Source organism: Triturus cristatus, chromosome 7 (genome assembly GCF_964204655.1).
Source record: "Triturus cristatus chromosome 7, aTriCri1.1, whole genome shotgun sequence".
Classification (NCBI taxonomy): domain Eukaryota; kingdom Metazoa; phylum Chordata; class Amphibia; order Caudata; family Salamandridae; genus Triturus; species Triturus cristatus.
The window spans coordinates 401,103,214-401,111,714 of record NC_140590.1 but is presented as its reverse complement, the minus strand read 5'-3'; the positions used below and the strand labels follow the sequence as shown (position 1 = coordinate 401,111,714).

The 8,501-nt window shown below is 44.3% G+C and overlaps 1 protein-coding gene across 2 annotated transcripts in view; it reads left to right on the top strand.

Moving 5' to 3' along the window:
• The first annotated feature begins 325 nt into the window (after window positions 1-325).
• LIG1 (DNA ligase 1) overlaps window positions 326-8,501 on the top strand; it is a 502,345-nt gene continuing 494,169 nt past the window's right edge. Inside the window, exon 1 of one of the 2 annotated variants that reach the window (XM_085616644.1) lies at window positions 326-509. The gene's annotated coding sequence lies outside the window, so the exon portion shown is untranslated. The remainder of the gene's footprint in view (window positions 510-8,501) is intronic. The other variant, XM_085616645.1, reaches the window with a different exon arrangement.

Sequence of the window (8,501 nt, the reverse complement as noted above, 5' to 3'; positions counted from 1 at the left end):
ACTGATGTTGGATGCAGAATAAAGGCACTCCTGACAACCGTACATTTTATTGTTATTGTCATTTATATTGCTTGAATAAACCACACAATACTTTAATCAGAGTTCGGACATGTCCGATTAGTACTCTATCTGCACACTACAGCATAGTAGGTAGACTAGAGCAGTGCGCAAATACTCGGTGAATACGCTCAGCAAGCCGTGCCGGCTCTGCTGCGATTGGACCATGTCTTCCGGTGCAGCAGAAAGGTCTTTTCCGGTGCAGCCTGCATGGGCGGTCTGTTTAGCGATAGTTGGGCCGTCTCTTTCGGGGCGGGCTTCTTCGTGTACCCAATAGCAAGTATCACGGAGAAGTACAGCAGCTACAATTCTTCTCGGACCGCCCCTTGCCCGTCAATCAGTTTTAAAGTCCGCTTTCAGAATTTACTCCCGGGGTCTTCAAATAAATTGAATTCAGAAAAGGTCCTTGGTATAGTAGAGGCACTCGGATTTTCAGGATCTTCTGTCGGAAGGTAAGACGTGAGTTCGCGATCATTCTGGGCGCCGGTGGGTTGGTATATAGACTTGTTACGCTGGAAAATTGGTTCAAATGCTGTGGTAATCTCCCGCGAAACGGGAAAGGGCGCGAAAAGGCTGGTTTGGCGCGCATGTTTCGTCGGCTGCAGTCTAATAGACGTATGTAGACAGCAGACCCTGACTGTTCTCACGCCTGTCTCTTACAATTTACACAACACACGCGATTGTTTCCCTTCATGTAGGCTTTTCTATATAGTTTGATATTTTTAATTTACATAGCTCATATTAAATACGCTCATAGGTTTAAGAAGTTTAGCTCCGTACGCACACGTAGGTCTTTCGATCGATGTGGAGGCTGGAACTCATGTAGACAGTTGTTATGATGCACCATAGCAAAAACATGTGGTTATAAACAGGATATAGAAATTCATTTCCCGTTGAAATTCGGTATATATACGTTTCTAGGTCCTGAACGGACGTGCTTTTCCCACAGGTGGATGGATTTTTACCATTGGTATGCGTATTTGTCATTTTTCAATGTGTCATTATTTATCTTCTCTTTATTCATTACCATCGTTTCATGTACACATTTCACTATCACACAATTATATCGCTTTGTTCTCCAGTGGCGTAACGAAACTTGAGGGGGGCCCCCTGCAAAGTATATAGAGGGCCCCCCTCCAGCAGCTCGGCCTACCACTTTGCCCCACAGCCGAGAAATCTGATATATTTTGATTTGAAACCTCCAACATTTAATGAAATGTTCTATATTGTCTTGATCAAAGTTCTATTTAGGGAAGTGGGAAACACTCCTAAAATATAAACTTCGCTATTTGTGACATTGCCAAGAGCAGATTATTTAACTGAGACAGCAATCGGAGCAATGCCAAGGAGCGATCCTAGTGTCTCAGGAACCGCCTATCGCTAAAGAACAAAGAACCATGAAGGGTTGGAATTAGAATTTATATTGATGGGCAAACTTGAAACTTTGAAAGTCTAACCTAAACCTGCAATTTCACAGACTCGACTGACAGTATACAGGAGTACCCAAGCTATAAAACAGTATCCTGCCAACTCCAAGAGAAATAAACATGAATTGTCTGCAGGCCACACACTTGTGACTGTCAAGTATTGTGCATGGTAATAACGTGAACTGAGGAAGCAATTTCAATTTCTACCATCATGTCTTTGAGTAAGCAGGACAAAAACTGCTTGGATGTTTCAGAACATTGATGCAGATGTTTTTCAGTTTGTAAACAATGCTAATTGCAGAATCTATACAAACTGTAGTTGGTAAAGCAAAGGAAAAAGTGCAAATACTTTCAAAGTGCATAATAAAACAATCACCAAGGGGAATTCCTTCCCCCTCTGCAAACGTGCCAGGGGGCGTTTTTGCAGAGTGATGAAAGGAGGGGGCGTGGCCTCCGATGGCGGCTTTTTTTTTATTTTTATTTTTTATGCTGCTGCACGTTATATTTGTTGTTATTTTACCAGTCACTTTGACATATTTGCACCTTCATGCACAAACCAAAGGGGCATTGGTTGACTAAACTTGTTTGATTTTTGTATCCTGCTGTACTTGTTGTTGTTTTACCAGTCACTTTGAAATATGTGTGCCTTCAAAAAGGGAATTGTTTGCCTAAACTGGTTTGATTGTTGGTGCTGTACTTATCAGTTGCTTTGATATATTTGTGCCTTCATGCACAAACCAAAGGGAGAATTGTAACGCTAACCTGGCTTTATTTTTAACTGCTGGACTTTTTTCTTTATCATGCACTATAAAAGTATTTTCACCTCGCTGCAAGAAGAAAGGGGAATTGTTTTACAAAACATGCTTGAGTTTTTTTTGTATATTGCTGGACTGGTGATTGTTTTATTATGCACTTTGAGTATTTGCTCTTTTTCCTTTGCTTTGCCAACTACAGTTTGTATAGATTCTGTAATTACATTTTGTGCTATTTATGGTGTTGATTGCACCTGTTTTTAATATGTAGGCCTAAAATCTTGTAATTAGCATTGTTTACAAACTGAAAAACATCTGCATCAATGTGCTGTTGCTTGCACCCACTTACAGGCTGTGTTATTGCTTGCTACCACCAGCTGTTGCTTGCCCCCTTCCACCACATACTGCTACTTGCCTTCAGTTGTTGTCTGTGCAATTGATTGCCCCTCTCTTGCTCTGGATTGTTGCTTGCCCTACCCACCCCCTTCACCCTCCACCCCCTCCGTGATGTTCCTCCTGGCCTCGTTCCATTGTCAATTGTCCCTTTTCACTCACATGGCATAACAAAAAAATGCTAGGACGTGGCCAGTGCTGGCTGCATTAGAGCTTTAAAAATAAATTTTTTATATATATTCACTGAAAAAACCATAGGTTTCAGGGGCGTTATAGTTAGCTGGACTTTTCACTCGTACAAAACCATAAAAATTCCCCCGTTTATAGTTAGTTCAGCTAACTATAACTCGCGTGCCCGCAATGCACTGCTGATGACGTCACATATTACATCACTCATGACATGGTCAGTGACATCACTCATGACATCACTGATGACATCTCAAATGACATCACTGATGACATCATCCAGTGAATGTGTGTTTTTCTGAAAATTACATGTGTTTTATATATGTATATCTCAAGGTCGATGGAAGAATAAATGGGTATATAAGTGTCTAAATGGATGATTTGTTTTTGAAAAATTGATTGTATAACTGACTGATTAAGTGTATCTTAGTGAATACATGCCTTAGTGAGTAATGTTTAAATGTGTAAATATCTGTATCAGTCTCTCACTTTGTGTATAAGTGGCTGCATGGGTTGGTGAGTAGCTACATGAGTGTCTATATAGGTTATTAGTTGGTTTTTTGAGTATCAGTATGAGTGTCTGAGTGTCTGTATGGTTCGGTGGGGGGTATTACGTAGTGCATAGGTGCATGAATGAGTGACTCACTGTTTGTATGTGTTGAAGACAGCATGTGTGCAGGACTGTATGGGTGGATGAGTGTGTGCATGGGTGTGTTAGTGAGTGATAGACTGTCTCAATAGTGTCTTTATGAGTAACTACATATGTTTTAAACTAGTATATGTGACTATTGGTGTATATAAGTGAGTATGTGTGAGAGTGAGAGATTGAAAGAGTTCCTGTATGAATAGGTATGTGTTTCTATAAGTGATTGTTTAAAAGACTAAGGGGCATATCAACAAGCAGGCGATAAAAAATTATCGCCGCTTTTGCGGCTGTTTTCGGCCGAAAAGCGGCGATAATTTTATCGCCTAATCAGCAAGGTCACACTAACGCGTGAAACCTTGCTTTAGCGTCAGGATTTCTAACGCCCAGCTTTGCATCTTTAATGAGATGCAAAGTGGACGTTCCTGACCTGGCATGACAGGAGAAATGTCGCTAAGCGACATTTCTCCTATCATCAAGCCCCACACTATAAAGCATAGCGTTAGGAAAAGTAGCGATAACACCTGTTATCGCTACTTTCCTAACACCTGCTTCAGGACTGACTTAGCCATGATATCCTATGGAAGGTGGATATCATGGCTAAGTTTGGGGCATATCAACAAGCAGGCGATAAAAAATTATTGCCGCTTTTGCAGCCGTTTTCGGCCGAAAAGCGGCTATAATTTTATCGCCTAATCAGCAAGGTCACGCTAACGCGTGAAACCTTGCTTTAGCGTCAGGATTTCTAACGCCCAGCTTTGCATCTCTAATGAGATGCAAAGTGGACGTTGCAGACCTGGCATGACAGGAGAAATGTCGCTAAGCGACATTTCTCCTATCATCAAGCCCCACGCTATGAAGCATAGCGTCAGGAAAAGTAGCGATAACACCTGTTATCGCTACTTTCCTAACACCTGCTTCAGGACTGACTTAGCCATGATATCCTATGGAAGGTGGATATCATGGCTAAGTTTGTGAGTCCCTATCAACAAGCTAACGTGAGATTATCGCTGGGTTTCCAGCGATAATCTCACGTTAGCCAGTTAGCGCCAGGATTTTTATCGCTGAGGAGATAAGCGTTGCTAACAGCATGCTATCTCAGCGATAAAAATCGGCGCTAGCCGGCGATAATTATCCTGGCGCTAAATGCGCTCAGCGATAATTATCGCCGGTTGTTGTTGATATGCCCCCATGTATGTGTAAGTTTCTGTAGAAGTAAGTGTGGTGGTGTGTGTATAACTGTATATGCAAGTAAATGGATGTTTGATTCCTTATTAGCATGAGTGACTATGTGTGTGAGTAACTCTATGGATGAGTGGCGTTGTGTAACAGGATGTATAGGTGTGTGAGTACATATGATGAGTGAGTACATGTATGAGTGACTGTCTAGGACTGTTGGTGAATGAGTGGATGTGTATGTGGATCTTAGAATTACTGAATAGGTTGCTGTAACTGGTATTGGTATGTCCATTGTTTTGAACATTGTAGTTTCTATTTTTGAATGTGTGTATCAAAGGTTATATTAGGGGAAGAGGAGGTCTGCCACTCTATCACAAGGATGATGTCATCAGTGATGTCATTAGTGATGTCATTTGAGATGTCATCAGTGATGTCATGAGTGATGTCACTGACCATGTCATGAGTGATGTAATATGTGACGTCATCAGCAGTGCATTGCGGGCACGCGAGTTATAGTTAGCTGAACTAACTATAAACGGGGGAATTTTTATGGTTTTGTACGAGTGAAAAGTCCAGCTAACTATAACGCCCCTGAAACCTATGGTTTTTTCAGTGAATTTCAAAGGTTTTTTAAATGCTAATTTCTAACTATGCCTACAGAGATAGGACATGTGAAGAAAAAACGCACAGAAAAAAAAAGAAATGCAGAAAGAAGCAACAGAAGTCCTCAAAGACGAAGAAAAGTGCAGGAAGAAGGATAACGTGCAGAAAGAACAAACAGAAGAGCAGAAAGAAGCCTTGTTGCAAAATCATCCTGTACCCTCAACTTTTTCAGACGGATACTGGTGGTAACTGAGTCTGACTAACCAGTCCTAGAGCCAGTGCTATGTTAAAAGACACTCAGAATACAGTGAAAACACCTACATACACTAGGGAACACTATGCGTTGGGGTCCCCCTGTGATCAGCATGACCTCTTCTGTAAGCCCCTAGTATATAATAGGGCAGGGGATTAAAGCTACCTCTTAAAACGCGCCACAGGGCGTGTTTGCACACGTCACCTCAGGCCCCGTCCCCTCACTTCCCCACTGTGTAAACACGCCCTGTGGCCGTTTTAATTTGGGAGATTAAGTCCCCTTGAATCCTGAGGGTCCCTAGGGTCCAACTAGACCACTAGGTACCTCCAGTAAGCGCCACAGAGCTGTGTTGCAGAGAGATGTAAAAAGGGGCACGGCCTAGACCACCTCTCTGCAACGCAACGGAGTGGTGCTTACTGGAAGCACCTGGTGGGCTAGTTGGCCCCCAGGGTCCCTCAGTATTGAAGGGGAATTAATTCCCCAACTTACAACTGGCCAGGGGGCGCGTTTGCAGAGTGCTGCAAGGAGGGGGCGTGGCCTCCAGCGCGATGCCGGTCTTTTATTTATTTTATTTTTTTAAGAAGGAGGGCTGTGTGGCCCCCCTTTTTTTCTAATTTACTGGCCCTGGGGACCCCATCCCTCAGGGCCTGCACCCTCATTTTTTTTATTGAAAAAAATTAATTTGGCCCTCCCAAGGCCTTAATTGGCCCCGGGGACCCCAACCCCCGGGTCATGGCCTTTTTTTTATTTAAATTCTTTAGGAGGGGGCTGCGTTGCCCCCCTCCTCAGGCCACTTATGGCTCCGGGGACCCCATCCCCCGGGGCCGGCCTTTGTTTTTTATTATTTTAAAAATATATATATTTATAGAAACACCTAGGACATGCTGGACAAACCGTATGTACCTATCACCATGACGATTTGCGTTATATTCATTAAAAGGCGACTATGCATAGAATGAATCCACATGGAATGTATTTACACCGCTAGTGAAGCTCTGACGTGTCTGACGCCCTACCGTGCCTAATCCCGGCACCCCCACCGGTGGGTACTCTCCAAGTAGACACCCTTGTCGTTTATTTATACAAACATGGGTAGCTATTGACGGGCACATTTAATATACACGCACGCCAAGCCATTCAAAGGGGATTCAACAAAAATTCGACCAAACTATGCAAGAAACCCCCCTCACGGTTAATAAAAAACACATCCACCGCCAGATGTGTAATACTTTTTACTTAACTCTCTGGAAAGGAGACGAACCTCACTTGAGAGTCACAGCGTGCTCCTGGCTGAGCCCAATGCTGTGTTACACCCACCAGTGCCCGCCGATTGTCTCACACCTCTGTGTTGTATTCCACCAGCTAGTGCGTATGCTATGACACTCTCTAGCCCATGTGCACTGTAACACCACCCCGTGAATATGTCATGCCACACTTGCCTTCGCACGGGTTATATTGCCCCATCAAACGTGCCTTCCTCGATGTGTATGTTATAACGCACAGCGCTATGCCATACATATTACAATCTGGGATCCATATCTTTGTCACAGTGCATATGCAACGTTGCACTCCCCAGCACATATTTTATCTTACAACTTTAGAGACTAGTTATGTTACACAACACTGCCCTGTGCATATTACACTCCAAGGCGCATATCGCATAGCACGCGCTAGTGCCTGTGCTATCTCGCGCTCTCCAATGAATCTGTCATTGCGCACAATGTATTGTATATTATATTTCACGCCCGGTTCATCTTATATCACACTTTTTGGTGCATAGTTTATATCATATACTACATCTAGTTTTCATTTTCAATCGTGCTCTCAGGACTATGTTCTGTATAACACTGCGTCCACCTACCCTTTTCACGGGCATTACATTTTGCGATGGGGGTGGAGGGTCAGGGGGTGTTTCTGCCAAGTGAGCCCGGAGTCACAGTCACAAACGTCCTCTTCTTCCTGAATAAAAGTGAGATTATGCTGCATACTTGTTCATATTTATTTATTTATGGGTTTGTAACGCGCCGGCATCACACCCGAAGGTGTATCTCCGCGCGGAGCTGTAAGGAACAGTCAGGGCAGCGCTCCAACTAGAACAGAGTGGTTTTAAGGAGTTTCCTAAAGGCCAGGTGGCTAGAGCAATCTCTGAGAGAAAGAGGAAGATTGTTCCACAGACGAGGGCCCCTGATGGAAAGGGAGCGACCCCCCTGTCTGGTCTTGTTGTGTCTAGGAACCTGAAGTAGCAGCTGATTGCTGGACCTTAGAGTGCGGGAAGGGCGGTGGTATACAAATTTCTCCGCAAGGTGAGGTGGACCGAGGTTGTGAAGACCCTTGTGCACCACACAGCAAATCTTGAATTCCACCCTTTTCCGGATGGGGAGCCAATGGAGGGCCTTGAGGAGGGGCAAGGATGGGGTTCTAGGGGGGGCACTGGTTACCAGGCGGGCCGCAGTGTTTTGAACCACCTGAAGTCTGTTAAGCACTCCTTCGTTGGCTGCTAAGAATAGGCCATTGCAATAGTCCAGGCGGCTCAAAACGAGGGCCTGGACCAAGGTCTTTCTGGTGTGGTCTGGTAGAAGGGGGAACACCTTCCGAAGGAGGCTAATAATGTGAAAGCAGGAACCTGCCGTGATGTTGGCATGATGAGCAAAGGTGAGATCATGATCAAGACGGACCCCCAGGTTTTTCACCACCTGTTTAGGGAGTGGGGCCTGACCCAGACTGGAGGGCCACCAGTCAGGGGTCCACAGGATTTTAGCCCCTCCGAATAGCATGACCTCTGACTTTCCCACATTACACTGGAGAAAGTTCCGGGCCATCCAGCTGGCGATCGCAGTCATGCCGTTGGAGAAAGCTAGTCTTATCTCCGGGGTAAAGTTTTTAAAAGTAAACAGCAGCTGCGTATCGTCAGCGTAGGAGATGGGCATGAACCCGAAAGACCTCACAATGTTAGCCAGAGAGGAGACATATACGTTAAACAACGTAGGGCTAAGACAGGAGCCCTGTGG